This window comes from Cibotium barometz, chromosome 49, assembly GCF_041138505.1.
Source record: "Cibotium barometz isolate CiBa-2024 chromosome 49, ASM4113850v1, whole genome shotgun sequence".
NCBI lineage: Eukaryota > Viridiplantae > Streptophyta > Polypodiopsida > Cyatheales > Cibotiaceae > Cibotium > Cibotium barometz.
This window is the reverse complement of record NC_141094.1, coordinates 43,012,540-43,032,098: the sequence shown is the minus strand read 5'-3', so window position 1 is coordinate 43,032,098 and position 19,559 is coordinate 43,012,540.

Genomic DNA, 19,559 nt, shown 5'->3' with positions numbered 1-19,559 from the left:
GCCAGCTTTTCTCCTCCCTGCCCCTCTTTCGCGTAGCTGCCGCCCCCCCTAGGGCTTCTCCTTCGTCATTTCTCCCCCCTCCTCCCCTTTCGTGCTGACTTCCGCCCCCAGGGGTTTCTTTTTTTCTCCGGCCTTCATCTTCCGCCTCTCTCTGTGCAGCCCGTTTCTTGCAAGATTTCCGCTTTCGCCTTGCCTACGCCTAAGCTTCAGACTCTGATGGAGACTCCTCCCGCCTCGCCTCAGAGGGACTCATCTGCAGTCCCCTCGCCCGCCCCTCGCCCGCCCCTGCTGAGGACACCCCCATCGGGCCTTCTCTTTCGTCGGAAGAGGAAGCGAGCCTCACCGCCGCAGAGGTGGAACGCCTTCAGGCTCATTCCACCATCTGCCGTATAGTCGGCACTCGCCCCAGCAGAGGGGAGATCCAAGATCTTCTGCAAGCCCGCCTTCTTAAGGATGTGGGCAAGATCCTGGACGTACAGCTACTGGGCCGTGGACATTATCAGATCGAGTTCGAGACCGCCCAGAGCACGGCCAAGGTCGTTGCCATGAGTCCCCTTGACATCAGGGGTGCTCGGGCTTTCTTCAGACCTTGGCAGCATGGCTTTGACCCAGCAGCGGCGGCTGAGCAGGGAGAGCGCCTTTTTCATGTTACAGTTTTCTTCCCTGGACTCCGCCGGGAGTATCTTCCGCTCCTCTCCCAGCTAGGAGCTTTGGTGGGCTCGGTACTAGAGACTGGTCCCACAACAGCTTCAGTGGTGGCCAGAGCAGCTAGGTTACCCTCCGTCAGAGTTTTGGTGTGTGACATCTCCTCCTTAAGGTCATTCAGCTACCTAGGATAGGGGGGGATGGATTGATCAGAGAATGGAGTTCTCGGGGCTCCCGAACCAGTGCTTCATTTGTAGGCAGGTCGGTCATCTGGCCAAGGCCTGCCCTCGCAGGAGACCTCGACCCTCACCAGCAAGCCCTTGATGGCCCACCCACAGATGCGGCACGGCAAGCTGCCTCCGAGACACCTGCTTAGGCCACAGAGATCTCGGAGTGGCAGCCTGGACAGGGGCGCCACCAAGGGAGACAGCCACAGCAGCACTCCAGAGACCGCTGCAGCAGCAACCACCACAGCAGCACTCCAGAGACCGCTGCACAGCAGCCACAGTCTTAGCCTCACTAGGTTCCCGTGAGGAACAGCTTTGCTCCCCTCTAGGAGGAGACCCCTGTGGCGACGACTGCGGACCAGAAGATGCGAGCACCCCCTCCTTCACCCCCCCACCCCCATCCCCTCCCACCACCTCGCTTCCACCTTCGCCTCCTCCCGTCCCCGCCCCGGTTTCGGTAGCGGCTCCCTCTTCACCCCACTCACCCCCCCTCCCCCCCCACCCGCCTCGCCTTCCCGGGAGACTCTGGCAATCCCTTGGCGTTCACCCGCAGTCCGGAGGGCACTGAGCACCGACCTCGCTCGAGCACCACAGAGGAGACCTACCATGCCGATTCGGGCGTCACGGATATCATCTATTCGCAGTCGGTTGAAAGTCAATATTAGGTAATTTGGGAAAAATCTCACATTTTGGGAATCAATTACTCCATATAGTTTTGGACATAGCTTAAACATACTAACTCCAAATTTGTCGGAGATCGTAGATTTAGATTCTACTCTTCAAGATCTTTCCAATGATATGTCACATGAGGGGGTTTTGACAAACTTTTGGACAAGTTAACCATGCTCCCATTTTTCAAATGGGAATGGGATTTTTCCCAAATTATCTAATATGGTGTTTTGAGTCGCCTTGGTGATCGGAGGCTTTTGATTACGCCTTCACTCGGCTTTTTGGAGCAGAGGGCCCCCATCCGAGTTCATGTAGTGATGATATCTCCGGCCCGCGGGGAGGAGGCACTTGATTCAGTGGCGGCCTTCTCGTTCCCTCTATGTGGACCTTGCGATCGAGAGTGGACTCTAGAGCTCGCTCTTAGCACTTTGAAGACTTAGGCAGTTGAGTTTTCTCATCATGTGAGTGATCTGGAGGTGACAGATGTGATAGGCCGGCTCTGGGAGTTGGCTCACTTTTTCTTGGATCCCGAGAGTGTGGATGCCTCAGGGATTCGTCATTTGGTCGTGCGTATAGTGGTAGACGTAGCATGTGACCTTGGATACGTATGTATACATGAGGTTGCTCTGTCAAAGCGGGAGGCAGTCGCCATGGGCCACAGCCCCACTGGCACTTGATTCGTGATTCTTGCAGTACACCGGGTGGGCAGATTCGTAGCCGCTCGGATGGGGACTACTCTCCATCCAAGCCGCTTGCGAAGCCCGTCTCGTACGGCTGAGACAGCATCCACCTCAGCAGGTCATCCATGAGGATCATCTCATGGAATGTTCAGGGCCTAGGCGGAGCACATTTTATACGCTATCATGGTTGCTTGAGGTAGGAGCTTCAGAGATGCCTGGTTGGTGGCGGCATTGATATTTTGATGATGCAGGAGCACCACTTGGGTGGGAGCAGGATCCGGAGATATGGTTCGGTGATGCCTGGTAGATGGGATACCTTTTGGTCTGCAGGGTTTGGTCCTTTGGGTGGACAGGGAGGAGTATGCATGGTCATTGCAGATGTATGGCGGCAGGCCTTTGTGGATCTAGGGATCATTGTGCCTCTGGTAGAGCACAGTATGTCATTCTGAGGATGCATGATGAGCTATTGGGTGTGCTCAACGTCTATGCGCCTAATCACGCTAGTGCTAGAGTAGAGTTCTAGACTCAGGTTACGGATGCATTGCCAGAGGCCACACATTGGTGTGTCGGGGGAGACTTCAACATGCTTGAGGACCCGGCCGATAGGGTGGGAGGCAGTCATGTTATAGTGCACGGCACGGAGCTTGCACCTTGGGACCGGTTTTGCATGTCACTGAGGATCACTGATGCATGGCAACATGGGGCCTTCTCCCGCTCTCAAGACAGCCTTAGTTTCTCTCGGTCGGATCGCCGGTAGGGAGGGGCTAATCTATCACGGATTGATCGCTTTTATATGGGTGACTGGTTAGGGGAGCGAGGGGGCTCCGTCGGCATTCTCGCTGGCACCTCATTTTCAGATCATGCGCCAGTTATCCTGACATTGGGGAGGAGGGGACACGGGAGCCCAGCTTGCACTTGTTGAAGATCCCAGAGAGGGTACTTACAGATCCCAGTCTCGCTGAGGACATTGAGAGGATCTGGCATGATAGTGAGTGCTCTGACCAGGATGCAGCAGGCCAGTGCACCCAGGGACTCATTGAGCTTAGCTCTTTTTTGCACGCTGCAGCTTTGACACAGCTCGGAGAGATTCGCGAGCGGGAGCATCGGCGGCGGCTGAGACGCAGTCTTGCTTTGCTACAGCACCTTCAGGAGCAGCAGCGTGGATGTGAGTGGTTGGCGTCACAGCTGAGCCAGGCACGCCAGGAGGTTAGAGAGGCAGAGGAGCAGAGACATGAGTTTTACTATCGTCGTGAGGCCTCTCAGTGGACGCAGCTTGGTGATAGAGTGACTGGGGAGTTTTTTGAGATCACTGGACCTCGTCATGCTCGGGCAGGAGTCCGTCAACTGGGTAGACCGGATGGATCAGTAACTACTGAGCCCGGGGAGATCAAAGCCATTGCCACCCACTGCATTTTATAGAGACCTGCTTTCAACGGAGCCAGCCCCCACTGAGGACAGAGATGCTTGCAGACAGACTCTGTGGGCCCATGTGCAGAGGAGGGTCACAGATCGTATGCGTACAGTTCTTGGTGCACCTCTTTCAGAGATTGAGCTTGCCGAGGCCTTGAGGGTCCTACCGCGACATAGTTGCCCAGGGGAGGACAGACTGACGCCGGGCCTTTTTATGCGCTATTGGGACCTTTTGGGGCCAGGCCTCCATCGTGGCAGGGGCTTTCAGTATGTTTTGGACACTGGGGTGATGCCACAGAGCTTTTCAGAGGGCTTGATCTTTCTTATCCCCAAGGGGGAGGGAGTATCAGATGATATTCGGCATTGGAGGCCTATTACGATTCTCAACACTGTCTACAAGGTCTTGGCAAAGGCCTTGAGTTTGAGGATCCAGCCCTTTTTGGGGGAGTTGATTCATGCCACCTAGATAGGATTCGTCAAGGAGCGCAGTATCCTTGACAACATCTTTACTTTCTGGGAGGCGACGGCCCGAGCCAGATTTCTTGGCGGCGAGGACTTGGTCGTGATGCTTCTCGATTTTGAGAAGGCATACGATAGAGTTGATTGGGGTTTCTTAGAGGGCACTATGCTTCGCCTGGGCTTTGAGCCAGGATGGATCTGAGGGGTTGCGGCTCTATACTCCATAGCTCGTAGCCAGGTGTTGATTGTAGGAGGACGGGGGCCGAGTTTTGAGCTAACCAGATCAGTCTGACAGGGGTGTCCCCTCGCCCCTTTTCTTTTTCTCTTCTTTGCGAAGGCTATGAGCATGTATTTGATGGCAGAGGAGGTTGGTTTGAGAGGACTCCAGCTCCCAGTCCGGGGGGAGGACCTGCTTGATGCGGAGTTTGCAGACGACACAGGCTTATTTTTGCATGGCCAAGAGGCCAATCTCCTTCGAGCAGAGCAGTCGCTCCAGGTTTTTAGTGCAGCCGGGAGCATTGATCAATTAGTGTAAGACAGTGGCCTTTTGGATCAGTAGTTCTCCCACTTCGGCATGGAGCCCGGACCCCGGTTTTAGATGGATTCCTCCTGGCACAGTAGTGCGGTATTGGGGATGCCAGATTGGACTGGATTTATCACCTAAGCAACAGATTTCCCCACTTCTTCTGAGCATTCGGAAGAAGCTTTTGTATTGGAGTACAACTCGGCTATCCTTGGCAGGGAGGGTGGTGGTGGCAAATCAGGTGCTACTAGCGACCATGTGGTACATTACGTCTTGCTGGATCTTCTCGAGCTCTTGCATCAGCCAGGTACAGAGGCTGATCAGGAACTTTCTTTGGTCTGGGCGGGATGGTCAGCCAACCCAGGCAAAGGTTGCATGGGTAGTTATTACACTTCCGCTGGCTCAAGGAGGCTTGGGCATTATAGATCCACTCGATCAGAGTAGAGCCTTATTAGGGAAGCTTATTGTTCGGGGGCTGCTTCTAGGCGCTGAGCCTTGGAAAGAGCTTCTCTTCAGCGGCTACAGGCTCGAGCTCCCCCAACAGGGGGCACTTGGGCACCAGAGATTCGCTGGATCTTCATAGAGATGAGGAGGACAAGCCTCAGTAGAGGATGGGAGGATAGATTTGCTTTGAGTATCCTGAGAGCTTGGGAGCTGTTGAGACCGGGGCTCTCTCAGCGACCTCCTCCTTGCGTTGAGGAGCGTGCCAGACAGCCGCTCATCTAGAGCCCAGCGGTTCACACAGAGCAGGGTCATATGCTAGGTTCTCGGCCTCATCTAGCCTGGGGACCTTTAGCAGCAGCAGGCCCAGCATGTAGTTTTGGAGACTGGCAGGCCTTCTGCAGTCTCCCAGAGGAGATCCAGGTGGAGAGGCTGAGTCACTTCAGAGGGGGGATGATTATGAGGGATGATATTCAGGAGGCACTCACAGAGGAGTGGTTCACGCCTTTCGAGCCAGTGGCCCCATGGTGGATGGGAGCCTTTACTCAGTTGGAGATCCTGATTGCTGTCAGAGCTTGCACTGAGGATGGCAGATGCCTCTACTATGAGATTCAGGATGAGGACAGACTTCAGAGAGTGGAGGTGGAGTCGCCTTTGGTTGCAGAGTGCACCTTTCAGAGGATTCCGGTAGTGGCCGCCACTTCTCGGAAGTGGCATATTGACCCCGACCCTACTGATGTGCTCTCGGATTGGCGCATATGGGCATATGCAGCGCACCCCTTGGCCCGGTTACAGTGGGACCCTGGGGAGTACGAGTGGCATGATCCTTATGCATCCCTTGAGGCCACAGAGATCACCTTTTTCCAGTATACTGTTCGGCTGGGGAGGCATATTTTAACGGCGAGGAGGATGGTCTCTCCAGCTGTGCAGCGGGGCATTGGCGGCTACAAGGACTCTCACAGGAGTTTGTGGAGGATTTTTGGGCTCGACTCTCGGCTAGTCGACAGGCCCGCAGGATCTAGACTTTCTAGTGTGGCTGGTCGCCCACCACCACAGGGGCTCAGCAGTTGGCACGTGGCTTGTTTACAGCGGTCTTCTGGCGGCCTACGTCCGATGCGGCCACCCTATGGAGACACAGAGACATTGCCTTTGGGATTGCCCTCAGGCACAACAGATTTGGCTACGGATGCTGCGTAATCTGGCCCCCTCTCTCCAGAGGGTATTTTTACGTGGGGTGCCGCTGCTTGGTCGACTTTGACAGGGCCTGCTATATGGGCTATGAGATGGAGCAGGATAGTCAGGCCATCAGATTCATTAGGGGCCAGCCTCGCCTGGTTCCGGCACCGGATTTCTCGTCCGCCAGCTGGACAGAGGAGAGGGATTTACGATGGGAGCTTCTCAGCAGCCTCACCATCTGGTTCACTTGGAGAGCCTGGTGTTTCACGGCCTTCGAGGGGAGACTAGAGGCACCAGCAGAGACTGTTCGAGGGATCTGGCAGGAGTTAATCCACACCCTGCGAGGACAATATGACCGCATTCGCGACGGATGAGGAGATCTTGTGGCACCAGGCCTTTCACACCACCTGGTGCAGCGGCCCCTTCTACACCTTGCACACGGGATCCCCCCGTTGGCATTAAAGGGCACCTATTTGGCTATTCCCCCCCCCTATTGTATGATTTAGCCCCTCAGTCCTTAGTACTGATGCTTGTATTTTGCAACACCTAGGGAGAGTCTCCCGGGCTGCCTTGCTGTATTCACTGCTCTGTTTCCCTTATGAGCAGGAGAGATCTTTTGTAGCCCTACGGGCGTTTTTATATAACTAATGAAAGGATCTTTTCTCGAAAAAAAAACCAACAAAGGCTAATTGTGCACTTCCTAAATGACGAAGGAGAAAACTCTCAATCATTAATTGTACATGCAAGGTTGGGATTGTTACTTAAATGATAATTATACATGAATGCTAGTTTAATAGACTAATAATTGTATTATTGCACACACTAGACTTGGGTGAGGTCAATTCCATCCCAAGATCCTAATAAGTATATGCACATTAGGTTAATTGTATGGATTTTGGTTCACCTATTTCACGAAATTCCATGCCCATTTCACACACCCTTCTCTTATTCTCAAAATAGAGAATTTTATTTCATTCATAAATTGGATGAGGCTAATAGTTATATTCACATTGGGTTTATTATATGGATGTTGGTTCACCTATTTCACAAAATGATGTGCCCATTCCAGACACCCTTCTCTTATTGTCAAGAATAGAAAATTTTACAGAGTTTCTTGTCTCATTGATACATTGAATGAGGCTACAATATGTGACATGGATTATTAGCCTTGCACGCGAAGATAGAAAAATAGACTCTCATCACAATGTGTCAATAACTAATCAACCATCATGTGCTACACAGAGAGTGTTGTCTGATATGCCAAAGTAATGTAAAATAATGATAATCCATATATTCTATGTACAACCTTGGTCATTTACATGGCTTGAGGTTTTAAAGACCCTTGGCTGTTTGTTGTAAGTTAGTCATGTGTTAATATTTAGTCTATATTATCTTCAATCTTATATAGAGGAAGAGCTTCTTGTTGGTTGGGTTGTTCTTTCCTAGATAACTATCCTCAACACTTGCTTGAAGGGACTTGCAACCAGCCCCCATGTTCGAGCACCCCAACATAGTCTGAGGTTACCCATCGACAATACTTGTATCTATACTACTAGCATGGCTTTGTTGTTAAAATGAGGCAACAATGCCAAAATCCATCATGACATGCCACAAATCAGCTCTTGTTATATCTGAAGATGTCGACAAGATATTAGTTCTTATTGTGTGGGTTATTCTTTCCTAAAGAACGATAGAGGGGGAGGAGACACACACACAAGAGCAAACCCTAATGTATATTGCAAACCCTAACCATAGAGGGAAGCCATGTCCACTCTCACACAAAGCATAATGCACTAATCCATAATCCACACTACACACAATGAGTTGTGTCCACACTCTACTAACCCTAGCTAATGTCCACACACTATGACCAGCTGGACACGCGGTCATTTATGTCTCACACATGTTCCTACCTAATCTGCCAGCACATAGCATAGTTGGCTCACACTGACATCGAGCTTGAATCTCAACAGCCCCTCTCAAGCTCATGATGTACTGCCGATGAAGATGTAGATGAGCTTGGGATATCAAGACTCTCAACACTCCCCCTCAAGCTCATCCCATGTACTCCCAACATAGTCCGGAAGTACTCAAACTTCTCCCTGCTAAGTGGCTTCGTAAAGATATCAGCCACCTGCTCATCAGTCTTTACATACTGAAGATCAACTGTACCATCCAGCACCTTCTCTCTGACAAAGTGATAATGGACCTCTATGTGTTTGGTCCTCGCATGAAACACTGGATTCTTTGCCAACTGTATACTGCTCATGTTGTCACAATGAATGACAACTTTGCCATCAACAAGAGGCTCACACAAATTTGTCAAGAGACTCTTTAACCATATAGCCTCACAAGTAGCAATGGCTGCACCCTGTACTCAGCCTCTGTACTGGATAAAGCAACTGTAGGTTGCTTTTTGCTACTCCAACTCACCACGGCACTTCCAAGTGTAAAAGCATATCCACTAGTAGACCTCCTGTCATATGCGCTACCTGCCCAATCAGCATCTGTGTAGCCATGTATATCCAAGCTTTTACCACTCTCATAAAATAAACCATAATGTGCTGTGGTCTTCACATATCTCATGATGCGTCTCACTGCATCCAAATGTGGTTTCGTGGGGCTCTGCATAAACTGGCTGACTAGCCCCACAGCATAACTCAAATCCGGGCGTGTGATAGTCATGTATATGAGACTACCAACCATCTTCCTGTACATAGAAGGATCATCCAATTCCTCGCCATAATCAGCCTGCAACTTCACATTTTGCTCCAAAGGTGTACTCATAGGCTTACACCCTGTCATGCCATACTTTGCCAACATATCCAATGCATATTGGCGCAGTACTAACCAAGTACCTGCATGATCTTTCACCACTTCAATTCCAAGGAAGTATCTCAACTCCCCAAGATCTTTCATGTCAAATTGCCCACTTAAAGCTTTCTTGACATGCATCACATCTGCACCATGATCACCTGTGATAATCAAGTCATCCACATAGATGACTAGTAAAACAATCCCATGCTCTGTCTTCTTCACATAGAGTGAAGAATCTGCTGTAGAAATATGAAAACCAAGTGAGATAAGATATCTGCTCATCTTATCACTCCAAGCACGAGGTGCTTGCTTCAGACCATACAATGCCTTTTTAAATATGCATACATGAGTGGGATATCTAGGGTGTACATACCCTTCTGGCTGTGCCATGTACACTTCCTCTTGTAGATCTCCATTTAGAAATGCATTCTTAACATCCATCTGATGCATTTCCCAGCCATTAGCTGCAGCCATAGCAATGACTGCTCTCACTGTGCCCATCTTAGCCACTGGACTAAACGTCTCATCATAATCCAATCCTTGGGTTTGTGCATAACCCTTTGCTACCAATCTTGCTTTATGTCTCTTAATAGAACCATCAGATTTGCACTTCACTTTGTAAACCCATTTACATCCAATAACATTCTTATCCTTTGGTAATGCAACCAAATCCCATGTATCATTATGGACCAATGCGTCCATCTCTACATCCATTGCTTTCTCCCATACATGCTCTCCAATAGCCTCTGTATAGCATGTAGGTTCCACATGCTTCACCATAGATGTCATATATGCATAGTGCATAGCAAAATCTCTATATGTCAACCTGTCAACAGGATATCTGACTCTCTGGGATCTCCGCAATGCATGCGGGTCACTCTATACACTTGTAACTCTAGCATGTGGTGGCACATATCTGTCCTGCCTAGCACCAGGTGTGCGTAAAATAGGTATGCCAAGCTCCTCATCCAAACTCTCAAAACTAGATGACTCATAACCTGTGATTCCAATTCCTTCGACTTTCTTTTTGCCTTTATCCATAGCACTACTCCCAGTGCTCACACTCTCATGCCTCAAACATCCTGACCATGGACGTACACTGCTACTCTCAGCTTCTGCTGCTGCTGGCCCACACATAGTAGTAGAGCTAGAACTTGCTTGTTGTGGCAAGTTCACAGGCACATCAGCCTCAAGTGACTCAATGACACCTTCATCTTTTGTTTTGTACAAACTAGCAAGCTCATCAAACACCACATCACGTGAGATGACCAGACACACAGCTCTACTGGGCCGTGGACATTACCAGATCGAGTTCGAGGCCGCCCAGAGCGTTGCCAAGGTCCTTGCCATGAGTCCCCTTGACATCAGGGGTGCTGGAGCTTTCTTCAGACCTTGGTAGCACAGATTTTACCCAGCAGCAGCAGCAGCGGGCGGAGCAAGGAGAGCGCCTTTTCCATGTTACAGTTTGCTTCCCTGGACTCCGCTGGGAGTATCTTCCGCTCCTCTCTAGGCTAGGAGCATTGGTGGGCTCAGTACTAGAGACTGGCCCCTCAGCAGCTTGAGTGGTGGCTAGAGCAGCTGGGCTACCTTCGGTCAGAGTGTTGGTGTCTGACATCTCCTCCCTTCCTAAGGTCATTCAGCTACCTAGGATAGGGGGGGATGGATAGATCATAGAGTGGAGTTCTCGGGGCTCCCGAATTAGTGCTTCATTTGCAGGCAGGTCAGCCATGTGGCCAAGGCCTGCCCTTGGAGGAGACCTCGACCCTCACCCCACAGCAGCAGGGCACTGATGGCCCGCCCACACAGATGCGGCTCAACAGGCTGCCTCCGAGACACTTGCTCAAGCCACAGAGACCTCAGAGTGGCAGCCTGGATAGGGGCACCGCTGAGGGAGATAGCCACAGCAGCACGCCCAGAAACCGCTGCAGAGCAGCCACAGTCTCAGCCTCACTGGGTTCCCGTGAGGAACAGTTTTTCTCCCCTCCAAGAGGAGACCCCTGCGGCAACGACTGAGGACCAGGAGATGCCAGCACCGCCTCCTTCACCCCCCCACCCCCGTACCCTCCCTCCTCCTCGCTTCCACCATGGCCTCCTCTCGTCCCCGCTCCTCCGGTTTCGGCAACGGCCCCCTCTCCACCCCCCTCGCCCCCCCTCCTCCCCCTCCGCTCGCCTCACATTCTCGGGAGGCCCTGGCAGTCCCCTGGCGTTCACCTGCAGCAGTCGGGAGAGCGCTGAGTACTGACCTCGCTCGAGCATCACAGAGGAGACCTACCATGCCCATTCGGGCATCACAGAGGAGACCTGCCATGCCGATTCGGGCTTCACGGATTTCATCTATCCGTAGTAGTCGGCTGAGTCGCCTCGGCATTAGAGAGTACTCGGAGGCTTTTGATTACGCCTTCACACGGCTTTTTGGAGCAGAGGGCCCCCATGAGCCAGCACCCATCTGAGTTCATGTAGTGATACCTCCGGCCTGAGGAGGCACTAGATTCAGCGATGGCCTTCTCGTTCCCTCTATGTGGCCCTTGCGACCGGGAGTGGACTCTAGAGCTCGCTCTCACCACTTTGAAGACTCAGGCAGTTGAGTTTTCTCATCATATGAGCGATCTGGAGGTGACAGATGTGATAGGCCGACTGTGGGAGTTGGCTCATTTTTTCTTGGATCACAGGAGTGTGGATATCTCAGGGATTCGTCATTTGGTCGTGCGCATAGTGGCAGATTTAGCACGCGACCCTGGATATGTGTGTATACACGAGGTTGCTCTGTCCGAGCGGGAGGCAGTCGCCATGGGCCATAGCCACTAGCGCCTGATCCGTGATTCTTGCAGTACACCAGGTGGGCAGATTCGCAGCCGCCGCTGGGATGGGGACTACTCTCCATCCAGCGAAGGCCCGCCGTACAGCTGAGACAGCATCCACCTCAGTAGGGCATCCATGAGGATCATCTCATGGAACGTACAGGGCCTTGGCGGAGCACATTTTATATGCTATTGTGGTTGCTTGAGGCAGGAGCTTTAGAGATGCCTGGTTGGTGGCAGCATTGATATTTTGATGATGCAGGAGCACCACTTGGGTGAGAGCAGGATCCGGAGATATGGTGCGGTGATGCTTGGTAGATCGGACACTTTTTGGTCTGCAGGGTTTGGTCCTTTGGGTGGATAGGGAGGAGTATGCATGGTCATTGCAGATGTATGGCGGCAGTAGGCCATTGTGGATCGAGGGATCATTGTGCCTGGTAGAGCACAGTATGTCATTCTGAGGATGCATGATGAGCTATTGGGCGTGCTCAACGTCTATGCGCCCAATCATGCTAGTGCCAGAGCAGAGTTCTAGACCCAGGTTACGGATGCATTGCCAGCGGCCGCACATTGGTGTGTTGGGGGGGGAGACTTCAACATGCTTGAGGACCCGGCCGATAGGGTGGGAGGGAGTCATGTTACAGTGCACAGCATGGAGCTTGCAGCTTGGGACCGGTTTTGCATGTCACTGAGGATCACTGATGCATGGCAGCATGGGGCTTTCTCCCGGTCTTAGGACAGTCTTAGTTTCTCTCAATCGGATCGCCGGTAGGGAGGGACTAATCTATCACGGATTGATCGCTTCTATGTGGGCAACTAGTTAGGGGAGCGAGGGGGCTCCGTCTCGGCATTCTCCCTGGCACCTCATTTTCAGATCATGCGCCAGTTACCTTGACATTGGAGGAGAGGACACGGGAGCCCAACTTGCAGTTGAGGATCCCAGAGAGGGTACTTACAGATCCCAGTCTCGCTGAGGACATTGAGAGGATCTCGCATGATAGTCAATGCTCTGACCAGGATGCAGCAGGCCAGTGTGCCCAGGGACTCATTGAGCTTAGCTCTTTTCTGCACACTGTAGCTTTGACATGGCTGGCAGAGATTCGCAAGTAGGAGCATCAGCTGAGACGCAGCCTTGCTTCGCTATAGTGCCTTCAGGAGCAGTAGCCTGCATGTGAGTGGGTGGCATCTCAGCTGAGCCAGGCACGCCAGGAGGTTAGAGAGGCAGAGGAGCAGAGACATGAGTTTTACTATCGGCGTCAGGCCTCTCAGTGGACACAGCTTGGTGATAGAGTGACAAGAGAGCTTTTTGAGATCATTGGACCCCGCCATGCACGAGCAGGAGTCCGTCACCTTGGTAGACAAGATGGATCGGTAGCTATTGAGCTCGGGGAGATGAGAGCCATTGCCACTGCATTCTATAGAGACGTGCTTTCAACAGAGCCAACCACCACTGAGGATCGAGATGCTTGCAGACAGACTGTGTGGGCCCATGTGCAGAGGAGGGTCACAGACCATATGCGTACAGTTCTAGGTGTGCCTCTGTCAGAGATTGAGCTTGCCGAGGGTCCTGCCGCGACATAGCTACCCAGGGGAGGATGGACTGACGCCGGCCTTTTTCATGCGCTATTGGGACCTTTTGGGGCCAGGCCTCCGTAGGGGCTTTCAGTATGTTTTGGACACTGGGGTGATGCCACAGAGCTTTTCAAAGGGCTTGATCTATCTTATTCCCAAGGGAGAGGGAGTATCAGATGATATTCGGCATTGGAGGCCTATTACAATCCTTAATACTGTCTACAAGGTCTTAGCAAAGGCCTTGAGCTTGAGGATCCAGCCCTTCCTGGGGGAGTTGATTCATGCTACTCAGATAGGATTTGTCAAGGAGCGCAGTATCCTTGACAACATCTTTACTTTCTGGGAGGCGACGGCCCGAGCTAGATTTCTTGGTGAGGACTTGGTCGTGCTGCTTCTTGATTTTGAGAAGGCATACGATAGAGTTGATTGGGGTTTCCTAGAGGGCACTATGCTTTAAGCCAGGATGGATCAGAGGGGTGGCGGCTCTGTATTCCACAGCTCGCAGCTAGGTGTTAATTGCAAGAGGACGAGGGCCGAGTTTTGAGTTGCCCAGATCAGTCCGTCTCAGGGGTGTCCTCTCGCCCCTTTTCTCTGAATCTGTCTTAGCAGGCATATAGTCTGGAATATGGCCTCTACCATTATAGGAGGCGCATCAAACTCTGAGTAGTATGATTTGATGGTTTCGTAAGTTTTGAGAAATTTTGTGCTTAGATCATGGAGCAGAATATGGATACGTTTCAAAAACTAGGAATAGAATAAAGGAGAATTCAGAAGAGGCATAGGTAAATCCTATCTAGAGTAGGTGAGTATGTTTTAAAAGGAACCTGATAGAAGTGAAACAAGATATGAGTTATGGGAATACCTTAGAAAAATTGACACTCAACATAACCCTTGATCAATTCCTAAATTTGGTGCCAAATATGAATAGAAATTTCTCTAATTTTTTATGAGCTAGTGGAAACGTCAAGGATTGACACGGATTGTAAGAGCATGGAGAAAGTTTTGGATTGTGAGACAACCATTTCAAAAGTAGCAATAAGCATGAGAGGAGACAAGTGGTTCCTCATGTCATTTTGGATGGTGGTTTAAGTGTCAACATGTTACAAGATATCTTAGATAAATAAATCGGTATCACCAGAATCCAACCAACCCCATTCCACATCAAAATGGAAGATCAAAGAAGAGTTTGACATGTTGAAATTGTCCAATGAGAGAAAAGTAAAATAGCAATATATGTATTCTCTGTGGTATTCATAGTCCTAAAGAAGGGAAGAAATATCACAAACCTACCGAAATATGCCAGTAGGAGGAAATATGAGGAGCCTACCCGATTCCACTAGGAAGGCTGTGGTTAACAAATGGTAATATAAAGCACGATTCGGGGATCAGAAGGATTACTATTCAAAAAGGAAAGAAGAATGTTAGAGTGTTACTTGCAACCAAGGATAAGCTAAATCTGACAAACAAATAGCTACATGCAAAACTTGGGCTAAATTATATAGAGGGTATAGAATATGATGAAGAGGAGTTAGAGAAAATTATCCAGATCTACTGTCATTATGGTTGGGGAAGTTTTGGTTTATATGCCATTAAAGCATGACAAGATGTGTGAAATTCACAATTAGACTAGTAGAAGAAGGCATAGTTATAGCACTTATTTGATAGGATGGGTTTACACTATAGAAACCTATCATGTTCTAGTTGAGTACTTTCACAAATAGCATGTACTCTTATATTTTATATTATGTGCACTAAGAGGAAATCAAGAAGGTAGAAGACAATTTAGCCATCCATCTCTCTCTCTTCTACTTTTGTACTTTTGTGTGTGTGTGTGTGGTGTGTGTGTGTGTATGTGTGTGTGCTTGAAGTAAAAGCTTGCAACAAGGAGCTCAAGTTCACCTTCTTCCCCGAATTCTCTAGATGGTATCAAAGCTTGATTTCTGATGAAGAGCTTAAGAGAAAATCAAGGAAGTAGTACATGGGTAAGTGTAATCTCATCTCTTTCCCTTTCAATTTAAAAGCATGTCCATACAAGTACCTTTGCTAGTCAAGGGTAGCGAGAGTGGGCAGGTAGGAAAAGTCACTATCTTCGATTAGGATGATCTTTTGGGTGAAGGCAGAAGAAATCATTAGGTGAGTTTATCAAGTTAACAAATTGTTTTGATGCGAGAGTTTTGATACTCAAAATTTGTGGAACGGTTTGTTTGAGCATGTCAACGTGGATGGAATAGCTAAAACAGGCTGTTTGTGAAAATCAACCTCAGATTCTCCAACTTTCTTCTCTCCCACATCTGAAACTTGATGCAAAACATCAAGTTATGTAATAGAGTTCATGTTTTGCATCAACTTTGATGTAAAACATAAACTTTTAGGGAGCTTGTTTTCTTAATTTTGGAAAATAAAGTTTTTTAAAGATTTTTTTACATTTTATCACTAAGAAATCGTTCCAAAAGGTATATAGTAGCTAATAAAATGTCAAATTTTAAAATAAATTCTATAAATCATAGAATTAAAATTTAAAAATACCTAGGATCAAGTGATATAGGTAAGACATAGGTTTAGGGCTAAGGACCTGAAAAACACACATGGTTACAACCTTTGACTACAAATTTGGGAGGAGGTAATTAAAAAAATGCTAGTCTATGTATCCATGTAAGCTTTGTATCATAAATAATATCGCTACATATTAGATGCCAAAAATTCATAATAGCATAAGAGCTAGTAGATGAGATAACCCATGATGACATATAATCCATTGGTTTTGATCCAGATGTGCAAGACTCCATTGATTTGGAAAACCAATCGTTGACTAATTCACCAACCCTAAATTTTGCTCTACAATTCAATTTTAAAGCTGAAGAACTATAAGAAAATGCATGTTGTGGGTCCATCTATGTCGGGGAGGGGGATTCATGTGAGCCTCGACTCTTCCATGCCTATGTGTAGTAGTATTCTCTCTAGCATAGGGGACCTTGAATCTACCATCATCGTGAAAGCTACAAATCTTCTCTCTTTTGGAGCAATCTCCTCTCTATCACCATTCAAGAAGCCCCAAATTTCCTCTCTTTTCTCTTTGTACACAAAGATAATGTGAAGGCTAAGATTGCATCTCTCAGCATCTTTCGCATCTCCTTCAAATAATTATAACCAGAGATCATTCTACGCTACCCTTAGACATACCATCTCTCAACATCCTTCGCATATCCTCTAAATAATTATAACGAGATCTCATTACTACACTACTCTTAGTAGATATACCATCACCTAAGTTCTTGAATAATTGATAATGTCTATCAAGATCAAACATTAACATATGCATACTATGAATTTCTTCCACCACCACGTATCAACATGATAAAACCTATAATTTCTTCCCACCATCATTATCCATGTTGCATAACAAGCATTTCCTTAATCACAACAAATGTTCACATGGGTCAAAATTTACACCCATAGCCTATATGATGTCTCTCTCTAAAATCTACACTTTTGATATGCTTAGGTTTGCTCAGAGCCTCCATAGTTACTGTCTTCTATATATAAATGAATAGAAGTCTACCTTTGTACATCTGTAAGCTAACCTCTTTAAACTCTTAGCATTGGTTGTATATCATGCCTAATACCTACTTATAAATAATAGAACAAATAATCATGTCATGTAAACCGTCAAGGTAAGTATATACTCAAGGCTTTGCTATTTGGGTCTTGAAATAGACTCAAGGATGTTTGTAAGATTTTTAAAATAAATTATGGAGTTTGCAATTTTATGTTTTCTAATATTTTTTGGGTGCTTTGTCAAATATATATATGTATAGTGGTAGAATTTGTCACAAGAAAGTCCATTAAAAAAGCGTCTTTCATTCATGAAATTTTAAAAAATAATTTTTTATTTGAAAAAGATTAATATGTCTTTAAGTTGTTTAGACTTATATGCCATTTGTAAGTCAAGTTTATTTTTATGTCACAAACAATATCAGTTTATAAATCTACAAATCTACAAATCTACAAATCACATGTGTATATGAATGGAAGAGAGCACAATACTCAGAGAAAAGAATGCTATAGTATTGAGATTCTAATAGATACAGTGATTACCGAGTACGTTGATTTTATCCAAGAGAAAGCTAAGAAATGAAAAATCAAGTTACGATCTTAGACAAGCAAGTTGTTAAGTCATTCTTTCCAAGGCTACTTGAAGAAATCTCAAGACGAAGATGTATGGATATTTATAGTTTTCTTGAAAGTCAAAAGCATATGACTTCTCAAGTACTATATTAAGTATAAGAGTTGAGTAAGAAGAACTATTTCTCAAGGTCTAACGCTTGAGGATAAGATGCTTTTATCGTTGAGGATGACGATTTCTTAATAGGGAGAGAATGTAACATACCTACGACATTAACCAAGTTATGATTAAAGATAATCCTAAGTTTTGGATTCTATAGATTTTAGTACTGAATTCCAGCAAGTTTTCAATGGTTTTTCAACAGTAAAGATTCTAAGTGTTAAAATTAAGTGAAGATTCAAGATTGAGTTTTTAATTAGTTAGTATACTCAAAGGAAGCCGTTAAGTGTGCAGATGGACATGCAAATCGAAATTTGATAAAAACATAAAACGTAACCTATTTTTGGAGTCGACATTCACATACAATTGATTCTTGGAATTCGGCTCGCGTTGGGATATAGACCACATACGTTTTGGTAATTGTAAGTATCCACAGGACTAGTATCTGATAACTGTGTGTGCGAAGTTATACTTATTGCCAAATCTACAAGCAGCTCTTCCACAACTTGGAGAGTAGACATGGATTCCCAATCAATCAAGACATCAGAAAATATATCGGGGAAGTACATAAACACTCTCTTTATTATTTTGCTTTAAATTCTTTTGAGATTAAATAAATAAATCGATAAGCATGTATATGAGAGAATATGAGTTGAGGTATGGAACACTTAACGGTTGAATTTATTAATTAAAAATGATCGCCTTAGTCTAAAGACTCATAGAATAAACACTTTTGGAGATAAAGAATTAGAAAATAGATTATTTGACTAGTTTATGACTAGATGCTAGGTAAAACCTTCATGAGGGGCTATTTTGCGAACAGTTTATCTTTCCATACGTTTAGAATCATATTTTAATGTAAACATGAAAGTTTTAGATAGAAAGAATCTCTACAAGAGTGTATGAGACTCTAGAAAGCCAGAATTCCTTTCATTTTTGAGTTATTCGAGTGCAAAGTGGGGCACTTGGCTGTTTTTGATAGTTTCATGCTAAAACACAACTTTGGCTGTTTTGAATGCTCTCAAAGAGACCTTTGAACTCAATTTTAGAGAACCATCACTGAGACATGCTTTATAGAGCATTATAAGTCCTAAAACTTTCTAGTTTTGACTTCATTTGTTGCCTCTTCATAGGCAAATATTTCAGGAAATACCAAGTTAAGGGGATTGAGATTAGAGATTAAGATATAAAAAAGAGAGAGGAGTTTATCTTGGAGGCAAAGAAAGGATCAAAGCCTAAAGATGACACCAAAAAGTGATGCACATAATGAAGATAGTTTCAGCTAGAGTGATTATAGGCCTCTTTCACTATCAGGTTCAAGGTTAGAGCTTGGACACCAGGCATAACATGCATAATTTATTTGGATCCTATTGCAGGAATGAGTTTCTGGTGTACTATTCATAGTCAATATTATGTACATTCATTCTAAACTCCCATGTATGATGTAATGTGGACCCAAAGTCAGCCTATAGTCTCCACATCTTGTTCGAGTATAAGCTCATAGTTTGGATACTAGCAACGTTCTTGGGAATTGCACCACCATTTTGATTACAACATGTTATATTAATAAACTTTAAAGTTTGATTGTTGTTCTTGGCATTATTATGCCTATGTTTCACTAACTCATGTATCTAGCATTATTATGCCTATGTTTCATTAACTCATGTATCTCACTCTTAATCATCTTTTTCAATTAACCACCTTTGAACTCCAACTCCAACTCCAACTCCAACTCCATGTGAGTTGAAAGATCCCTGCCCCCTCCACGCAACAAATTCGGGGGTGCTAGTGGCAAAAGTAGCACTCTCTGATTTTATATTCACGTGATCACAAAATTTTTTTTGTTAATAACATGTGTGA